This window comes from Mus caroli, unplaced genomic scaffold (genome assembly GCF_978045245.1).
Source record: "Mus caroli unplaced genomic scaffold, Mus_caroli_1 scaffold_18, whole genome shotgun sequence".
Taxonomy (NCBI): Eukaryota; Metazoa; Chordata; class Mammalia; order Rodentia; family Muridae; genus Mus; species Mus caroli.
Window position 1 is genome coordinate 2,077,329 of NW_028227273.1, and position 22,578 is coordinate 2,099,906.

A 22,578-nucleotide genomic window follows, 5' to 3' on the forward strand; every position below is an offset into this window, starting at 1 on the left:
ACAGTCAAAATTCTTTTCTATGTGCACTTCAGTTCCACAATAAGAGTGGCATAGAACACCTAAACAGAGAAGAGGGTATTCATGAAAGATAACTAACTTCTTAATATAATAGTGCATTACTTCAAAATGATTGAAGTATCATTATACCTAGGGCTTTCTGCAAATACAAGGTGCTGTCCATGGTCAGAATGACCCCCAGGATCGACATCTAAAAAGCAGCTACCACTTCATGTGTGTCTTCTCTTTTTGAGTTTTTTCTTCTTCATTTGTTTTTAATCTGTTTTTGCTGTTTCTTAGTAAAACTGGTAAAAACAAAATTGTAATCACTGAACACAGCACTTTGGCAATTAAGACATTTAAGACGATCTTCTGGAGTGAAGAAAGAACAATGCGGCATTTAGAACTCTGATTAACAAACAAGATGGTCACACATTTTCCTAGATTGAAGACTTCCATAACATTCCTGATCAGGTCTTCATAGGAGGTCTGATTTAGGTTTGTTTCAAATCTAACATAGGAAAATTCTGGTCCTAGAGTGATATTAGTAGTCCAATATGTTCCATCCGATTTCATTCCATTCATTGAGTAGCCACAAGGATTGAATAGTATGGTATCAATGACAGAACCTGGTATCAGGTCACAAATTCCAACCTAATGAGTGACATCCATTGTATTAATACTATCTTTCAAGTAGAACTTGTCTATAACTGCTGGGTCAAGCTCACTCATCAGAATTTCCAGGGTTTGATTTGGCTGGCTCAGCTCTCTGGGGAATCAAAGACACATGAACAAAGAGTCAGAATTCATATGTCCCATACAATATGCTGCTCCATTTGGAAAAATTGCACTAAGAAACTTGATTTCTTCTTGGAAATTCCTGTGTTGGTACCATTGGTGAGAAGGCTTCATCAAATTCTTATGAGAAAAAAAAAAAAAGAAGATTTGAATGGAATCAAATCCACTGTAATCCCTAGCAAGCTTCAGGAGGGGAACTAGCGCTTTCACTAAGTGTGTGGTATCTCATGTCTTCAAAATGAAACGTCTCTTGGAGACAAACATGCTACTTTCACTGAGTACATAAGCTTCCTGCTTGTCAGTCTTTGTCACACTTATAAATGAGCACTGCACATCCTTCTAAAGGGCATTCTACTTAGATCTTGGGATGATATAAAGATCCCCAGATCCCTGGCTTGTGTCAGACTGCTGTCTGAAAAACCAGATCTCCAGCAGTTTCTCAGTCACTTAGGAAAAATGTGCAGCTTCCATCACCATGAGACTAGCAAACAACCAACAATTACAGAAAATTAATTTAAATCTCTTCTTCTGCAGCTCCTGCCACAGCTGAGAATTGTTCCTACAGTGTTACTAAAGTTCAGGTTCCTTTTTTTTTGCTATAATTTTATATTAACATTCTTTTTTAAAAAGGACTAATAAACTTTTACAGGCTATTTCCGTGAGTGAAGTTGAATGTGAGTCTGTTGGAAATAGAGGCAGGTACAGTTCAGTCTCTTGTAAGTCGCTGCTTTCCCATCAGAGGGAGTTGAGCAAGTGCTAGCTATGTTACCAGCCATACTGTGTAAGCCCTTTCCTTCCTTCCTTCCTTCCTTCCTTCCTTCCTTCCTTCCTTCCTTCCTTCCTTCCTTCCTCCCTCCCACCTCTCTCTCTCTCTTTCTTTATTTCTTTATTTCTTTCTTCTCTTCTTTCTATTTTACTGATTTCTGTCCAGATTTTATTATTCCTTGCTATCTTGCTATCTTCAGGGATCTCCAGGCACTAAAGATATGTAGTAAGTGCACAAACATACATGCAGGCAAAAAAAATAAAAAAGAACTGTACACATAAAATTTTTAAAGTAATTTAAAAAATAAACATGGTGTTCCATTCTTGTAATCTTGTAATCTTACTTTGAGAAAGGCAGTGACAGGCAGATTATCTAGGTTTCATCTCTTCAACAGCTTAAACTAATTGCTCTTATCTTAAGCCACTGAGAGATTTTGTCAAAAAAAATTTGTGTATGGTAGCCTAATGACATCCAAGATTGTTCCTATGCTTCCATGTGCACATAAATGTATACACACATACTTCATTAACACAAGCATGCATACATGCAAACACAAAGATTTCATGAATGGAGTGGTAGTTTTCTTGGTAAATTACCTGCTGAACTTTAGGATAGGGACTTTAGATACTCACCACCTATTTATAGTGGCTCACAGGCGTAACCTTACCACTTGAGAGAGTTTGGGATAGTGCTTAAGATAGGTAGAAACCATTCATACTAGTCAATTGACCTAACTAACTAACTTTTCCAACCCACACACAAACTTTAAGACTCAAAACTTATCCTATCTACAAGAAATGCAATGACATAGGATAGAACAGAGAATGGAGAATTAACCAAGCAATAAACACCCCAAATAGAGACCTATCCTATGGGCAAGCACCAATCACTGACACTAATAATGATGCTTTGTTATTCTTACAGACATAAGCCTAACATGGATGTCCTCTGAGTCTGGATGAATGTAGCATGGCTGAATTTCTCCTTTGGAACCCTGAGTACCTTAGAGAATCCATTAAAAATGTCCTTGCAGCCAAATAAAACTTTGCTTGTGATCCCATTTTGTACCATCCCGTTGTGATAGCTCTGGACACAAAGGGGCCTGAGCTCTGGAATGGGCTAGTCAAGGGCAGTGCCCAGGCAGAATCTGCAAGCTCAATGGGTTGATTTTACTACAGGCAACAGAGAAAGGTGCTGAGTACTTTGTGACAGAAGTGGAGAATGGTGGCTCAAGTGGAGAATTGGGCAGCAAGAAAAAGGAAACCTTGCCCAGAGATGCTGTGGATTTCCTTGCCCTGTCAGAAAAGGACATCCAGGATCTGATATTTGGGATGAAGGAGGGTATAGACATGATATCTGGGTCTTTCATCAGCAAGGTAGCTGATATGCATGAAAGTCCTGGGAGAGAAGGGTAAGAATATCAAGATCATCAGCAAAATCGATAATCATGAAAGTGTCTGCCGGTTTAATAAGATTTTGGGGGCCAGTAGTGAGTTCATGGTGGCTCATTGTGACCTGGGCATTGAAATTCCTGCTGGGAAGGTATTTTTGGTTCAAAAGATGATAATCAGACAATGCAACCAAAGTAGGAAAGAAGTGTGTACTCTGCACCACACAGAAGCTGGAGAACAAGATCAAGAAGCTATGACCCACCCAAGCTGAAGGCAGTGATGTGGCCAATGCAGTCATAGATGGAGAAGACTGTATCATTCTATGGGAAGAAACAACCAAAGAGACTACCTTCTAGACTACGGTTCACATGCTCATTTGATTGCCTGCCCCCTTGCAGCTATTCTAAGAGCTTAGACACCTGGCGCCCATTGCCAGAGACCCAATAGAAGCTGCCCCTGTGGGCATCATGAAGGCTTCCTTCAAGTGCTGCAGTGGAGCAATTATTGTGCATGCCAATGGCAGAAATGTTCATCAAGTGGCCAAGTACCACCCTCATCCTCCTATCATTGCTGTGATACACAACCCAAAGGTGGCTCAAGAGACCTATCTGTGCAGTGGCATTTTTCCTGCGCTGTGTACAGATAATATACAGGATGCCTGGGCAAAGGATGTTGACCTTCATGTAAACATGGCCTTGAATGTTGGCAAGTCCTGATGCTTCTACAAGAAGGGAGATTCTAGGTTTGTTTGTTTGGTTTTTTTTTTGTTTTATTCCAGATGAATTTGCAAATTGCCCTTACTAACTCAGTGAAGAATTGAGTTGGAATTTTGAGGTGGATTGCATTGAATCTGTAAATTTCTTTCGGCAGGATAGCCATTTTGAATATATTAATCCTGCCAATCCATGAGCACGGGAGATCTTTCCATATTTTGAGACCTTCTTCAATTTCTTTCTTCAGAGACTTGAAGTTCTTGTCATAGATCTTTCACTTAGAGTCACACCAAGGTATTTTATAATTTTTGTGACTATTGTGAAGGGTGTTGTTTCACTAATTTCTTTCCCATCCTGTTTATCCTTTGTGTAGAGAAAGGCCATTGATTTGTTTGAGTTAATTTTATATCCAGCTATTGCACTGAAGCTGTTTATCAGGTTTAGGAGTTCTCTGGTGGAATTTTATGGTCACTTATATAAACTATTATATCATCTGCAAATAGTAATATTTTGACCTCTTTCTTTTCAATTTGTATCCCTTTGATCTCCTTTTGTTGTCTAATTGCTCTGGCTAGGACTTCAAGTACTATATTAAGTAGATAGGGAGAAAGTGGGCAGCCTTGTGTAGTCCCTGATTTTAGTGTGATTGCTTCCAGCTTCTCTCCATTTAGTTTGATGTTGGTTACTAGTTTGCTGAATATCGCTTTTATTATGTTTAGGTACGGGCCTTGAATTCCTATTCTTTCCATGACTTTTATCATGAAGGGGTGTTGGAAAAATGTTCAACATCCTTAAACATCAGGGAAATGAAAATCAAAACAACCCTGAGATTCCACCTCATGTCAGTCAGAATGGCTAGGATCAAAAATTCAGGTGACAGCAGATGCTGTCGAGGATATGGAGAAAGAGGAACACTCCTCCATTGCTGGTGGTATTGAAATCTTGTACAACCACTATGGAAATCAGTCTGGTGGTTCCTCAGAAAACTGGACATAGCACTATCAGTAGATCCAGCAATACCTCTCCTGGGCATATACCCAGAAGATGTTCCAACTGGTAATGAGGACACATGCTCCACTGTGTTCATAGCAGCCCTATTTATAATAACCAAAAGCTGGAAAGAACACAGTTGTCCCTCAATAGAGGAATGGCTACAGAAAATGTGGTACATTTACACAATGGAGTACTACTCAGCTATTAAAAACAATAAATTTATGAAATTCTTGGGCAAATGGATGTATCTGGAGGATATCTTCCTGAGTGAGGTAACCCAATCACAAAAGAAGTCACTTGGTATGCACTCACTGATAAGTGGATATTAGCCCAGAAACCTAGAATACGCAAGATACAATTTCTAAAACACAAGAAAATCAAAAAGGAAGACCAATGCGTGGATACTTCATTCCTCCCTAGAATAGGGAATAAAATATCCATGGAAGGAGTCGCAGAGACAAAATTTGGAGCTGAGATGAAAGAATGGACCATCCAGAGACTGCCCCACCCAGGGGTTCATCCCATAATCAGCCACCAAACACAGACACTATTGCATCATGCCAGCAAGATTTTGCTGAAAGGACCCTGATATAGCTGTCCTGTGAGGCTTTGCCAGTGCCTGGCAAATACAGAAGTGGATGCTCACAGTTATCTGTAGAATGGAACACAGGGCCCCGAATGGAGGAGCTAAAGAAAGTACTCAAGGAGCTGAAGGGGTCTGTAACCCTGTAGAAGGAACAGCTATATGAACTAATCAGTACCCCTGAGCTCATGTCTCTAGCTGCATATGTAGCAGAAGATGGCCTAGTCGGCCATCATTGGGAAGAAAGTCACCTTGGTGTTGCAAACTTTATATGCCCCAGTACAGGGGAATGCCAGGGCCAAGAAGTGGGAGTGAGTGGGTAGGGGAGCAGGGTGGGTGGAGGGTATAGGGGACTTTTGGGATAGCATTTGAAATGTAAATGAAGAAAATATGTAGTAAAATTATTATAAATGAATATGCTAATCAAAAAAGAAATATTGAAAAAAAAAGAAGGGTGATTCAGTCATTGTGCTGACCTGGTGGTGCCTGACTCTGATTTTACTGACACCATGCTTGTAGTGTCTGTGCCTTGATGGCCCTTTGAGCCCCTCTTCTAGCTACTGTTCCATCCACTTCTGTATCCTATCCATTAGCCCAGAAACGTTTGTAGTGCTCGCTCTGTGCCATAGTGTGGCGCTTGTGGCATGGGACATCAGAGAAAATTAATACTTCTTAATTATAGAGTCCGCCTATTTTTCATGGCCCTAGGTGAGCCAGGGGTGAAAGGAGAATTCCAGATTGGAAGCCTTCTGACTTTATCACAAAAGGACAGCCTGATCTCTTTGTCTTTTGCTCCTGTAGAAAGTTGCCCAGATAATTCCCAGCCTTGGCTTGGAGTCAGGAGACAGCAAGAATATGGGCTGAGGACATGGGACCGAGGGTACCAGTGTAGATGACTTCTGGCCCTAACTTGCTTTCACAACAACTTTGGCCTCCCTGACTCCTCCTTATGCACTCTACTACTGTTATTACAGACACTCCACTCTTCACCTTGTATTCTACAGCATCTCAAGGCCTGTTGCAATAGTGCCCACCTGAATGTCAATAAACAGCAAGTGAAGCAAAAAAACATTTTTTTAAATTGTTGTATTAATAGTAAAACATAAAGGAAACAATAGAATTTATGCTATCATTATAGATTATGAAATCATAGCATAATATATCAGGTTAATGTAAATATAAGAGGGAGATGAGGCAGTTATTAATATTGCCAAGAATATATGCCTACTCTGGTTGTTTGCATGATAATGGATAGATACCACAAATTGTCATATAAGAATACTTGGTCACTAATGAGTTACACTATTTAAAAAGGTTAGGAGTTGTAGCCTTTGTGGACTAGGTGTGGCCTTTTTACAGAGAGTATGACACTGGGGATGGATGTTGAAGTTTTATAGAGTCCACTCCAAACCAAAAATCTCTCTCTTTCTGTTGCCTGCAGACCTGGTTATAGAACTCTCAGCTATTATTCCTGAATCACATTTGCTCACCTCTGTACTTCTCACCATAGTGAAAACAGACTAAGTCTCTGAAGCTTTAAGCAATTCTGCAGTTAGATGTTTTCTTTTATAAAAATTGCCATGATGATGGTGTGTCTCTTCACTGAAATAGAATACGGACTATGATACCTACTGGGCTTAAATATAGTTGATCTTTGCTATCTTTAAAATAAAATATCTTTATTCAAGGAAATCTATAGGACAAGTATTCTCCAGTCTCAATATTAAAAATTTATTCTTCTCCTTATAACAGATTCTTATAAAAAATGATTCTTCATGACAACCACTATTTATATTACTGATCTTACCCAAAGTTACAAAAATCACAACCAGGAAGGTCTATATCATGTCATTCAGCACTGGAACTGAGGATGATAGGGTAAGAGTCTAATAGGATTCTGCTAGAGATACGTTTCTTGTAACTAAGAATACATAGAGAAAAGAATTCTGTCAGAGAAAAGAATACAACATGAAACTAAAGATCAAGAAAAAAAAAAAGAAAAAAAAAGCCCAAACCATCAAAGTTATTTTTATTTAATTAACATTTTGTCTTATTGGATTTTATCCTTATTTGATGTTTTTGTGAACATAGCTTGTAATCTTTCATTACTTTGCAAAATCTCCAAGCTTGTCTGCTATATTTATTTAATAATTAAAATCTTTAAAATCATGACAATCCATCATATTAATTTGTTCTTGTTATATTATCCTTGTATAAAAATTTATGAAAGGAATGTATTCACTTAAAATAAGAATGCCAGAAAAATATTATATTTTTTATCCTACTGACTCTCTACCGTATATATAAAGATGGAAGAAATTTGAGAATGATTTATCATAACAATTCAATTCTGTACACTTAGCTCAAGGAATATAGTTGCTTATACTTCATTACAAGACTGATTTTATTATGGCAAAACCATGCAGACTGTTTTTGTCAGTTAAATCCCATTACTTTTTAGATCCTAATTAAGAAGTCCTTACTACTCAGGTAGGGATGACAAATAGCAACACTTAATGTCACATACAGGCATATTTAGTACTTTTGGATAGTCCTCCTGTCTCCTTTGGTGACAAACTTCTACTTTCAACTACTTTTTCAGAGGCTCAAACTCTGCAAGTAACATCAAAAGTTAGGATAGATAATACTACTTCAAAAGGCTTTCTTAGAATAGCAATTGTTTTGGCTTCGTTTTGCCTTTTTAAAGGGAGGTTACATAGACATCACTAGTAAAGTTATGTCATGTAAAAACATAAGTCCTTTACACAAACTCACAGCAGAACTATTGCAAACCAAGTTTAGTTTCAGGTTTCCTTAAATGTATCTTAAATACTAAAAAGCAACAGCTGAGTTACTGGTATCTGCGGAAGTGGGTGGGTTGGGGAGCAGGTTTGGGGGAAGGTATAGGGGGCTTTGGGGATAGCATGTGAAATGTAAATGAAGAAAATATCTAATAAAAACTGCCATTAAAAAAGTAATTTTTAACATGCTGTCTATATCTGATCCTCTCAACCCCCCTAGTCTTCTTCAGATTTAGAAGACATGGACTTTTCCTAAGGATCTAGCTCAGAAGTTTTCTCTATTTGATGATAAAAACTGATGAAGGTACTCATCAAAACTTTTTTAATTGTCTTCTGTCCTATCCAAAATGTTAATAAGGAGGAAAGTGTAGTAACTCATCATGATGCAAATATATACAGAGCATGTAGTGAAGAAATGTATATCTTTATGAAAAAAATTATATTCTGACAGCATTAGCCTTCACTGCTGACTTTTCTAGTTTTTTAAACTGGAAAAATGTATGACCAATAAGAAAAATTAGATAACAAGATGCTTTGATTGACAAAAAAGAAGTATATAAGGAAAATTAAATAAACTGGTTTACTCAAATTGGTTTTCAGTTACTGAACAGGAAGTTTGGGGAAGAGAAACCGGTAAAAAAGATTAATATGATAATCTCAAAATTAGAAGAAAAGTAGCATGCCATATTCAAATACTAATAATATATGGATGATGTTTCATTTTACTATTCTCACCTTAACAGAATGAAGAATTAAGAAGAAACTTTAAAAATGAATACAATTTTATAAATATTTGAATATTAGATTAGCTACAAATTTGTAGTGGTATCCTGGATATGAGCAATTTTCAAAAGTTGGTTGTGGAGAGGTTGTAAGGAAAGAGTGCATGGGAAATGAGTAAATATGAAATCCAAGAGCTTATTCCTCCAGCAGTCAAATTAGATAGATAAAGAAATCTTTGCTGTTCATCTAAAGAGTTTCATTGAATTGAAGGAAGCTCTTCTAGATAAACTCTTTTTCTAGGGAAAACTACAGGTGTACTTATACCAGTTCTGTAACTTCCTAACTTTAGAACTTCCTCAAAAAATATATGTAACTTTTTAAATGTGTTTCCTACTCCATTATTCAAAATTGTTTGTGGTAAGGAATCATAGTTAACTCATTTTTCACTTGATTTTGAGACTTTTCTGAACATACTATATGTAATCTAATGTTCCTAATAGTTTTAGTGAGAGGGGAGAGAATAATTAGCATTTCTAAGAACATAGTGAAGGTAATAGTGTATCAAAAACTACAATATGTACAACAAACAGGGAGGAAATCTGAACCCAAAATTTCTTCCAGGATTCTAGATTGTTTAACTACTATTCATTTTAGTGATACCCAGAAACCTCGAAAAGTTGTAGAGTTTAGTATTATTATATTAGTAACATCTGGTGATTCATAAATAGTACCCAGGTTTTCATCCTATTTAAAAATCAGTTCAAATAAGCATAAAGATTAGGAAGACATCTGGATGTTGGAAATATAAATTCAATTCAAATGTAGTTTATTGCTACAGATAATAAGTATTGTTGTATTTACTTTTTAAAACAATTTTTATTAGATATTTTCTTCATTTATATTTCAAATGTTATTCCAAAAGTCCCCTATGCCCTCCCCCACCCTACTCCCCAACCCACCCATTGCCTCTTTCTGGCCCTGGCATTCCCCTGTACTGGGGCATATAATCTTTGCAAGCCCAAGGGCCTCTCCTCTCAATGATGGCCCAATAGGCCATCTTCTGCTACATATGCAGCTAGAGACACAAGATCAAAGGGTACTTGTTAGTTCATATAGCTGTTCCTCCTATAGAGTTACAGAACCCTTCAGCTCCTTGGGTACTTTCTCTAGCTCCTCCATTGGGGGCCCTGTGTTCCATCCAATAGATGACTGTGAGCATCAACTTATTTGCCAGGCACTGGCCTAGCCTCACATGAGACAGCTAAATCAGGATCCTTTCAGCAAAATCTTACTGGCATATGCAGAAGTGTCTGCATTTGGTGACAGATAATGGGATGGATCCCCGGGTGGGGCACTTCTCTGGATGGTCCATCTTTTCGTCTCAGCTCCAAACTTTGTCTCTAGAACTCCTCCCATGGGTATTTTTTCCCCCATTCTAAGAAGGTACGAAGTATCCACACTTTGGTCTTCCTTCTTCTTGAGTTTCACACGTTTTGCAAATTGTATCTTGGGTATTCTAAGTTTCTGGGCTAATATCCACTTATCAGTGAGTGCATATCATGTGAATTATTTTATGATTGGGTTAACTTACTCAGGATGATAGCCTCCAGATACATCTATTTGCCTAAAAATTTCATACATTTCATTGCTTTTAATAGCTGAGTAGTACCCCATTGTGTAAATGTACCACATTTTCTGTATCCATTCCTCTGTTGAGGGACATGTGGGTTCTTTCCAGCTTCTGGCTATTATAAATAAGGCTGGTATGAACATAATGGAGCATGTGCTCTTATTACCAGTTGGAATGGCTGGGCGTGGTGGCGCACGCCTTTAATCCCAGCACTCCAGAGGAAGAGGCAGGTGGATTTCTGAGTTTGAGGCCAGCCTGGTCTACAGAGTGAGTTCCAGGACAGCCAGGACTATACAGAGAAACACTGTCTCGAAAAAAAAAAAAAATAAACCAAAACCAAAACCAAAACCAAAACCAAAAACAAAAACCAACCAACCAACCAAAAAACAGTTGGAGCATCTTCTGGTGTATGCCCAGGAGTGGTATTGTTGTATCCTCCAGTAGTACTATGTCCAATTCTCTGAGGAACTGCCAGACTGATGTCCATAGTGATTATACATGCTTGCAATTCTACCAGCAATGGAGGAGTATTCCTCTTTCTCCACATCCTCACTAGCATCTGCTGTCACCTGAGTTTTTTTTTTTAATTGACTTGTTTTTTTATTTGTTACTTCTGGACACAAAGATTCATCCACAGAAATGGTTCTTACTACACATCTGTTAATAAATGGTACATTTGTCATGTGAATTCATATGTTCTGAATATAAAGGAATTTAAAAGATTCCTAGTATCATATTTTAGCAATCTTTTTAAAAGTCTTAACTTTCTCCAGTGAAATAAAAAAAAATTCTTCATAAGAGAAAAGTTTGGGAGAAAGTGTTGTCTTCTTATGATGGTACCCACCAGTCTAATCACAGTCTAACCCTAAGGACCTTTCAAAAGCACTGTCTTCAGATCTTCTCATAGCCACATTGATGAATAAACTGTCTGGCACAGTTTGGTGATTAATTCTCCCTCCAGAGACAAAGTTTCATATATTAAAGGCTAGTAGCACAATTACTGAGATGGGGTTAAACTGGAAGGGCTATTAATCCATTAAATAGGTATAATGCAAATGGCATGTTTATTGGTGGAAACAAAAAACATATAGGATGATTTAAGTCACTGGTTTATGTTCCTTTCCTCTTTTTCTCTCTTTTGGCTCCCTGGTAATTATGAAGTGAGTAATTTTCTCAATGTCCCAAAGCCATCTTTTGTTTCTGGGCCATGTCATAATAGCTCAGAAACAAAAGAGCCAGTGACAATATCTATTGACTTTTGAAACCATGAGTTAAAATAAAGACTTATTGGCGTAAATGATTTCTCCTTGAAAAAGGAGGGTTTTTTTGTGACAAAGACATAACTTACACAGTCTTCAGCATCTGAATTTGGAGGACACTTAAATGTAGCACTACCCTTGCTTTAAGCACAGATGATCTTTCATCTGCTTAGCTATCAGCCCAGCCAAATAAATAAATAAATAAATAAATAAATAAATAAATAAATAAAATAATAACTATCAACAAACAAATAAAAAACAATAAAATGAATATTTGCCATAACATCCCAGCTTTTGGCAGCTGTGTCGGGTGTGTCAGCTCCTCTTTATTGGACTGTACCAGTATGGGTTATGATGCCCCTTGAGAGAAAAAAATAAGGGAAACAGGAATGGGATAGGGATGGCAGTTCTTCCTCTACTGCCTGTCTCTGAATGTGCATCTATTAATTCTGCTTTAGAGTATCTACAGGGATATATTTTCTTTTGCCATTTTTATTGTTAGCAGAATTACTCTTCATGTACTGTAAATACAGTTATCCTTGAAAATGCTATACTCAGAAAATGAGATGGATTTTCTTCAGAGTTGATTTTTATCTGCTTCCTTAAAAGCCATTTACAACAGCCTAAAAGTTAGTATATTTATAACTGCCACATTTTCTAAAAGTAATGGCACCTTTCACAGAATTTCCTGTTGTGATTAGACATATAAACCTAGGAAACTACACATAGTAATCTTAGATGATATAATGAGGATGCATACGGTGAGTCCGTAAGATCCCTGTATCTATAGTGGTGGAAATAATAGGCTACTTAGCTGGAAAGCATTACAGAGATAGTGTTAAAGACTCTGTGCCCTTGCCAAACCTAATTTTGCTAGTTGGTAGTTATACAACTTTATACTTAATGCTGTTTTAGCATTTGACAGCTTTGCCCTGTTCTTGCCAAAACAATTGATTATTTTAAAAATTATTAATTGTATATGGTCTTAGTTAAAGTCATCTCACAGTGTATTAAATCATACAGTGACAGTATCACCATGCCATTAATGTGTGACTTCAAAACATGAAAAAGGAGGAATTCAAGCTAGTGAGTCCTCAGTAAGGAAATTCTATATGGCTCTTAGGATCTATGAAAATCCAGAGATTCTAGATCTAATAAACCATGATGCTCATCCCTAAACCCTAAAAGAAAGTCCCAAAGCAGCCAGTGTTTTCTCAACTTCCCCTTGAAGGATGCTTACTTCTTTGAAAGGTGAAGTGGATTTCTTTTCTCTCTTCTCTGTTCAGCCTCCACATGATCCACCAGGAATGGTGCATCTCTAAGAAGTATCAGATATCCAGAACAGGGGAAAGGTAAGGCTCTACGGAGTCTATGGGGGTGATTCTACCTGAGATTCCTAACATTGTTGGATATGGAGCCTGCATAGTCACCTCCTGTAACCAGGCAGGACTCCCAGTAGACTTAAATAGAACATTCTGAGAGTCTGAATGGTAAGTAACACCTTTAGAGCAAGTGAAAGGGAGAACACAGGAAACACAGGGAGCAGGAGGGCTTTGGCATGGTTTGTTTGCTGCTCTTTTATTTTCCACTGTATATTTACAGAACAATTACCATGTCCTCTTATTTCTTCTGACAATAGTTCAAAGGTCACTGGATCCTCTGGGATAGAAAAGAAATGTGGAGCAGGTAACTGCCTATGCCTGACATTCTGCTAATATCCAGATAGTAAGATGACATTATTTTTTATCACAAAATTTCATAGGCATTCGTGTACACTGGACCTACTACTGGTAAAACTTAATCAAACCTTATGGTTTTGATTTTCCTGTATGTTTTACCTTCAATATGTCAATTTTTCTTTTGCAAATGTTCTGGTGACTTATATATTGATAGTCTAACCATGTTTCAAACCAAACTGTATCTAGCATAATTTGAAGACATTTAACAATTTATATTGTATTAATGTCTCTTCCTTTGGTTTTATTCATGTCAAAAATGTCCTCTATTATGAATACAATATTTTTTCTAACTTTATTTATACTTTCTTTTTCCTTTTGGATTTTACTCTTCTTCTGTTAACACTTTAAAAATTTCAACTCCTTGTTGCTTACCATGTTTGAAATTTTTTTCAGATTTACAATACTCAATTTAGTAAATAGCATATATCTTATAAAACACTTTAAAATACTTCTATACAACAAATATTTTGTCAGATTTTATATAATTAACTTTTTAACTTTTCTAGATAAAGAAATATTCCAGGCTTAAGACTGTCAATGCTCACTGAATAATCATTACAAGTGATGCTGACAGCCTCACTTCAGGACATGTATTGGTGAGGTTTCAGAGTTCTAGTCAGAAACTGAAAAACAGGATATGCAGAAACAGAAAAGAAATAACCTATAGAGAAATAGGTTATAGGTTGACAGCAGTCATATTGTAGGATCTCTTAGATACTCTAATTAAGTGGACTCATTTTGTAAAATATTGCAAGTAGGCTTTAAATCTATAATCATGTATCCATACAAACTTATGTCTAATTCTAAGAACAAAGCAAGAATGTAACTTCCTTTGGACATTCTATATGATTTTTAGCATAAAGCACAACAATACACAGGCGAAAAGACAACAACTTCAACAAATGGAGCTGGGAACCTGTACATCAGCATGAAGAAGATTGAAACTGAACCCTTATATTCCACCCATCACAAAAATTCATCAAGAAATAACAACAAACAACAACAACAACAACAAATTTTGGTAAAGATTCTTTGAATATGATTTTGTAGCACAGAAATTAGACAAACAACAATCCAGTGAGATTTCCTGAAACTAAAAGCTGCTGTGCAGAAAACGTAGCCATTAAGGGAGTGAGTGGGCATCTAATAGAGTCAGAGAAAATATTCCCTAGCTCTCCATCTAACAGAGCATTAGTAAACTAGAAGATTGACTCCCAGGTACTCTCATATACCCAGGATCACAGGTGAGGATGCCACAACGTTTGGCCCAAAACTGGGAGTAACTGAAACCCCCAGGATCCAGGGACACAGGAAGCCCTGCCTGTTCAATGACACAGGTTCATTATAATTTGAACCTGCACCTGAAGCAGACCTGAGGTGCTGGCTCTCCACCTACACTTACAACATTTAGAGGGAGCACAACTCCCAGGTACTTTGAAATGCTCAGGATCACAGAGTCAGAGAATCACAGGATCACAAAAGCAGCTCAACTCCCAGGATATTGGACACACTCAGGAACACTGGAGAATTAACACACTCAACATCACAGTTGAGGCCACAACATGTTTTATAACACAAAATATAACTGGAACCCCCCACAGGACCAGGGAAACACAAACCCCTGCCTACCCAGAGGCTCAGGATTCTTCATGCGTGTACCTAAACCACTCAAATACTGCCCCCAAAAAAGAACGAGAACTTCAGACTAATTACCCTTATGAATATCAAAGCAAAAATACTCAATAAAATTCTCAGAAAATGCATCCAAGAACACATTGAAACGATCATCCATCATGATCAAGTAGGCTTCATCCCGAGGATGCAGGGAAGGTTCAATTTAAGGAAAAACCAACAACCTAATTTACGATATCAACCAAGAAAAAATCCACATGACAATCTCACTAGATAATGAGAAAGCATTTGGCAAAATTGAACACCCCTTCATGGTAATAGTCTCGGAAAAATCAGAAATTCAAGGCCTCTACCTAAACAGAGTGAAAACAATACACAGCAAATCAATGGAGAGAAACTTGAAGCAATCCCACTAAAATCAGGGACTAGACAAGGCTGCCCACTTTCTCCCTACCTATTCAATATAGTACTTGAAGTCCTAGCCAGAGCAAGTAGACAACAAAAGGAGATCAAGGGGATACAAATTGGAAAGGAAGAAGGCAAAATATCATTATTTGCAGATGATATAATAGTATATATAAATGACCCTAAAAATTCCACCAGAGAACTCCTAAACCTGATAAAGAGCTTCAGTGAAGTAGCTGGATATAAAATTAACTCAAACAAATCAGTGGCCTTTCTCTACACAAAGGATAAACAAGCTGAGAAAGAAATTAGGGAAACAACAACCTTCACAATAGTCACAAATAGTATAAAATACCTTGGTGTGACTCTAACCAACAAGTAAATGATCTGTATGAGAAGAATTTCAAGTGTCTGATGAAAGAAATTGAAGAAGATCTCAGAGGATGGAAAGATCTCCCATGTTCATGAATTAGCAGGATTAATATAGTAAAAATGGCCAACTAGCCAAAAGCAGTCTACAAATTCCATGTAATCCCCAACAAAATTCCAACGCAATTCTTCATAGAGTTAGAAAGAGCAATTCTCAAATTCATTTGGAATAACTAAAAATCTAGGATAGCAAAAAATATTCTCAACAATCAAAGAACATCTAGGGAAATCACCATCCAGGATCCCTGGCTGTATCACAGAGAAATAGTGCCAAAAAGTATATGGTATTGATAGATACAGGCAAGTAGATCAATGGAATAGAAGACCCAGAAGTGAAGCCACACATCTATGGTCACTTGATATTTGACAAAGAAGCTAAAACCATCCAGTGGTAAAAGACATCATGTTCAACAAATGGTGCTGGTTCAACTGGTAGTCAGCATGTAGAAGAATGCACATTGATCCACTCTTATCTTCTTGCACAAATATCAAGTCCAAGTAAATCAAGGACCTTCACATAAAATGAGATACATAGAAATTAATAGATGAGAAAGTGGGGAAGCGCCTTGAACACACAGGCACAGTGGAAAATTTCCTGAAGAAAACATCAATGGCTTATGTTCTAAGATTAAAAAACAATCAACAAATGGGACCTCATAAAATTACAAATATTCTGTAAGTCAAAGGACACTGTCAATGAACAACATGGTAACTCATAGATTGGGAAAAGATCTTTACCAATCCTACATCCAATAAAAGGCTAATATCAAATATATACAAGAACTCAAAATGTTAGACACTGGAGAGTCAAATAACCCTATTAAAAATAGCAAACAGAGCTAAAAAAAAATTCTCAACTGTGAAATATCAAATGGCTGAGAAGCACCCATGAAATGTTCAATATCCTTAGTCATCAGGGAAATGCAAATCAGAACAACCCTGAGATTTCACCTCACACCAGTCAGAATGGTTAAGATAAAAAACTCGGGTGACAGGAGATACTGGGGAGGATGTGGAGAAAGAGGAAGAAAGACATCTCCATTATTGGTAGGATTGCAAGCTGGTACAGCCACTGTGGCAATCAGTTTTGTGGTTCTTCAGAAAATTGGAAAAACATACTACCTGAGGACATATTTATACCACTCCTGGACATATACCCAAAAGATCCTCCAACATGCAACAATGATGCATGTTCTTTTATGCTCATAGCAGCCTTATTTATAATAGCCATAAGCTGGAATGAACCAAGATGTCCTTCAACAGAGGAATGCATACAGAAAATATGGCACAGTTACACAATGAAGTACTACTCAGACAGTAAAAACAATGACTTCGTGAAATTCTTAGGCAAATGGGTGGAACTAGGAAATATCATGTTGAATGAGGTAACCTAATCACAGAACAACACTTGTGGTATGTACTCACTCTAAGTGGATATTAGCCCAAAAGCTCGAAAATGCCTAATATACAATTCACAGACCACATGAATTTCAAGAAGAAGGAAGATCAAAGTGTGGATGTTTCAGACCTTCTTAGAAGGGAAAACAAAATCCTCCAAGGAAGGAAATATGGAGACCAAGTTTGGAACAAAGACTGAAAAAAATGGCCATCCAGAGACTGCCCTGCCTGGGGCCATCCAATATAGTTACTAAACCCTGACACTATTGTGGATGCCAAGAAGATGTTGCTGACAGGAGCTTTATATAGCTGTCTCCTGAGAGGCTTTGCCAGAACCTGACAAAAACAAAGGCAGATGCTCGTAGCCAACCATTGAACTTAGCACAGTGCCCCCAATGGAGGAGTTAAAAGAAAGAACTGAAGGAGTTGAAGGGGTTTGCAACCACATAGGAAAAACAACAATACCAACCAACCAGAGCTCCCAGGGACTAAACCACCAAATGAAGAGTATGCATTCAATGACCCATGGCTCCAGTCACATATGTAGCAAAGGATGTTCTTGTAGGGCATCAATGGGAGGAAATATCGTTGGTACTGTGAAGGCTAAAGGCTCCAGTGTAGGGGAATGCTGGGGCAGGGATATGGGAGTGGGTGAGTGGGTAGGGGTACATCTTCATAGAAGCAGGTGGAGGGGGGGAATGGGATAGGGGGTTTCCAGAGAGGAAATCAAGAGAGGTGATAACATTTGGATTGTAAATAAAGAATATATCCAATAATAGAAAAAATATTAATGGCTTCCAAGAAAACAACCCACCCAACAAAAAATAGTTTATGTAAGTAAACATAGAATTTCAGAAGAATTACTACTGACTTGGAGACACTTACAAAAATAATAATAATTCACCATCCTTTTTTTTTTTTTTTTAAATTTTTTGAGACAGGGTTTCTCTGTGTTCACCTGCTGTCCGGGAACTCACACTGTAGACCAGGCTAGCCTCGAACTCAGAAATTCGCCTGTCTCTGCCTCCCCAGTGCTGGGATTAAAGGCCTGTGCCTTAACAATCAGGAAATTCCAGACTAAAACTAGGTTTATATGTGGCATGCATTCTGTCTTAGGATTTTTTTTCTGTGATCAGAGACATGACCAAGTCAACTCTTATGAGGACAACCTTAAATTACGTTTGGCTTACAGTTTCAGATGTTCAGTCCATTATCATCAAGGTGGGAACATGATAATATTCATGTTGGCTTCATCCGAGGGCATCTAGAAGTAGACTGGCCCCAGACAGTTAGGAGGAGAGTCTCATTACCCAACCCTACAGTGACAAACTTTCTCCAAAATAGCCACACCTACTTCAACAAGACCACACTTTCTAAAAGTACAACTTCCTGACCCAAGCATATTTAAACCACCATAGCCATTTAGTTAAAGCAACTCTTTTACTGCTGGCGGAAGTAAATATTAATTTTATCATCTTGAAAATGCATCTGGAGATTCCCCCCAAAATACCTATAAATAGATGTAGTATAAAACCTAGTCAAACTATTTAGATATATACTCTAAGAAATATGTACTATTACACACATACACACACACACATACACACACACACACACACACACACACACACACACACTGTATCTCGATTCAAACTAAATAGTAAAGTGAGTAACCTTAAGTAGCTATCAGCTGATGGTTTACTAGTTGTGACACATCTACACAACGGAATTTTATTCAGCAATAAAGAAAAATGAAATTATATATGTTTCATTGTATGAAAATGGATATAACTAGAAAACTTTTTGCTCACTGAGATACCTCAATCCTAGAAAGGCAAAGAGACAATAAGTGAAAGAAGGGTAGAAAGGTGATATATGAGTGGTGAAATGGTTCAACCAGGATTAACAGATCTAAGTTAAGTTTGAATTATTTCCATAGGAGTAGTAGATCAGAGAGTACCTCAAAGCACCCTAAATAATAGAGTTTTACCTCTCTTCTTACTTAGCTATAAGAAATAATTTCTACTGAAGTAATTGCTGTACATTTTTAATATAAGATGGGAAGAAATCAGGATATAAATAGATTAAAATGTTCTGGTATGGGCTATTTCTCATGTTACTAGATAGTAATGTGGAGACTGCTTGAGGATAAAGGCATGGCTGGTCTGATTGCATTGTAAATTCTATTAACTATAATATCAACTTGATAGGCAAAATCTATGCATTGATGTCCCAGTTTCTGTTGGGGAGCTAATTCATCACTACTTAATTATATTTGAGTTTCTAAACATAATTAGCAGTATAAACCTGATATAAGGTAGTGACTTAGCCAAATTAATGTAGCATCAAAACATTTCCTATGTATTCATGTTTACCTCAACAGACAACAGTTGTTTTCAGCCTGAAACAGAGAAACCATTTCTTGTAGTAGCCAAGGTAATTGTGAAGATTCATGGCAGGATGCTAAAATTAAAAAAAAAAAAAGATGGAAACTCAGGAAAAGAAAAAACATTTATGCTACCCATTTATATTTAAGGCTAAGAGAAGATTGCAGAAGAAATATAAAGAATGTAAGAGGCAGAAAGTGGGGAGAAATTGACAAATACCATCTCCTCAGCAAATGAGTCCCATGTCAACATAACGTATCAAAATACACAGTATCTCTGCATATGGGTCCTAAGTTGAAAAAAATTGGAAACCTCCTAGCATCATCTCTACATGGTAGTGATGGGGAAGATTTAAGAGGCACTATTACATAATGTTGATCTCCTGGCAACTGTCAGTTTCTGGGAGGCTGGAAAACATACTTGGTTGTATATTTACTATTAAGCTCATTAGACTCTGATGGTTGTTTTCACACTCAGGATTAAACATACACTCTTAGCTAAAGTGTGACACAGACACAGAACCACTCACACACACACACACACACACACACACACACACAGAGAGAGAGAGAGAGAGAGAGGGGGGGGTGTTATTAAAACAGTGAATAAAAAAAGGAGGGTAAAAGGAGGGTTTTTTTTTTTTTTGAGTGGTGTCAGTGGAAAAATATCTGGTCGCTCTACAAGTGTAATTTTTATGCTTCTAATCCAACACATACCCATCCAAAACGTGGACAACTATTAACTCATTTGGTATCAAGATGGCCCTTACTAAATGTTTGTGAAATAGAAGAATATCTTTAACATATTTACAAAACAACTAGTCTTCAGAGGCATATCTTTCTACACTCTTGAATGAGCAAGGAAGAATCTTGGTCATTTGACTATAGATAGGAAAAGTCATATGAGGCCTGGATAGACAATTGGAATTATAAGTATTATTCATGATGTAAACTCATATTAAAATTCTCATTTAAATGTGAGTACATTACATAAATAAGAAAGTATTCTAATACCATTTTGGGCTTATAAACAAAAACATGTTAGATTCTTCTACATCAGTTACTATTTCAAAAATATCCCATGGACATGACTAAAAACCAATCTAAATGGAGTTAACTCCTCGCATGAGGTATTCTCTTCCTAAGAGTATTAAGATGAAGAAATCTGGCACACTCTAAGGATAGGAAATATTATCTTTAACAGAAGATCACTTCATGATCTTTACATGCATTTTCTACATCCTTCCTTAACCATTTTTTATGACCAGTTTCTTATGCATAGACTCCAATGTCTGATTATTTCAGAAGTATATACAAAATAATTTACTTTTAAAATTCTCACAGTCAGCTATTTGATGGATCACAGGGCCCCCAATGGAGGAGCTAGAGAAAGTATCCAAGGAACTAAAGAGATCTGCAACCCCGTAGGTGTAACAACATTATGAACTAACCAGTACCCCGGAGCTCTTGACTCTAGCTGCATATGTATCAAAAGATGGCCTAGTCGGCCATCACTAGAAAGAGAGGCCCATTGGACATGCAAACTTTATATGCCCCAGTACAGGGGAACGCCAGGGCCAAAAACTGGGAATGGGTGGGTAGGGAAGTTGGGGGGAGGGTATGGGGAACTTTTGGGATAGCATTGGAAATGTAATTGAGGAAAATATGTAATAAAAAATATTAAAAAAAAGAAAAAAAAGAAAAAAGTTGGCTATATTTCAGAATATTTATAAAAAACACACATTTCCCATGGCTGATTCCCAGTGCTAGAAATGTAAGCAAGAATTGAAGGCAAATCAAACACTTTAGAGACCATATCCAGAGGTTAGGCATGGCCCTCCCATTGAGGGATGTGGCCACCCACCCATCTCCAAAATTTTAAACCAGAATTGTTCCTGTCTTAAGGAAGTACAGGGACAAAGTGTGGAACAGAGACTGAAGGAAAGGCAATGCAGAGACTGCCCCATCCCACATGCAGACACCAAACCCAGACATTATTGCTGATGCAAAGAAGTTCTTGCTGACAAGAACCTGATATAGCTGTCTCCTGAGATGCTCTTCCAGGATCCAAATGGGGAGGCTAGCAGCTAACCATCATACTGAGCATATAGGCTCCAATGGAGGAGTTGGGGAAAGACTGAAGGAGCTGAAGGGGTGTTATCTGGCATTAATGGGAGGGGAGGCCCTTTCCCCTGTGAAGACTTGATGCGTCAGTGTAGAGGAATGCTAGGGCAATGAGGCAGGAGTGTGTGTAAGAGCACTCTCATAGAAGCAGTGTAAGGGGGAATGGGATAGGAGGTTCGCAGAGTGGAAACTGGGAAATGCAAACAAATATGATATCCAATAATAATAATAATAATAATGATGATAATAATAATAATAATAATAATAATAATAATAATAATAATAAAAGAATGTGATTCATAGTCAACCTGGACCAGAAGAGGGCAGTGGACAAAAAGAAATTCACAGACTTATGGAAATAAGGAATAGGGAGTTTTAGGAGTGATCCAGAGCAAAAAAAAAAAAAGAGGTGGAGAGAACTGGAGAGAGGAACGTGTAAGACTTGATGTCAACCAAACTCAATCAGAGCACTATTACAGTGTAAAAGGTAGGTCCTCCAAAAAGCAATAGCTAAGAAATTCTGACAAAAAGTGAACCAAGAGTGTGGTGATTTGAATATGCTTAGCCCATGTGAAGTGCACTATTAGGAAGTTTGGCCTTGTTGGAGTAGATGTGGCCTTCTTTAAATAAATACATCACTGTGAGAGTGGAAAAGAGTCAGTCTTTCCTGGTTCCCTTTGAATCAAGATGAAGTGCACTCAGAACCATGTCTGCCAACAAACTGCCATGCTTTCTGCTATAATGACAATGGACTAAATCTGTACAACTGTAAGCCAACTCAAATTAAATGTTTATCTTCATAAGAGTTGCT

The 22,578-nt window shown here is 37.4% G+C and overlaps 2 pseudogenes; one reads left to right on the forward strand and one right to left on the reverse strand.

Moving 5' to 3' along the window:
- Nucleotides 1–262: 262 nt before the first annotated feature.
- On the reverse strand, nt 263–1,266 carry LOC110312330 (S-adenosylmethionine decarboxylase proenzyme 1 pseudogene; annotated as a pseudogene).
- Nucleotides 1,267–2,519: 1,253 nt separating this feature from the next.
- Nucleotides 2,520–6,137, forward strand: LOC110312329 (pyruvate kinase PKM pseudogene; annotated as a pseudogene).
- The last annotated feature ends 16,441 nt before the right edge of the window (nt 6,138–22,578 follow it).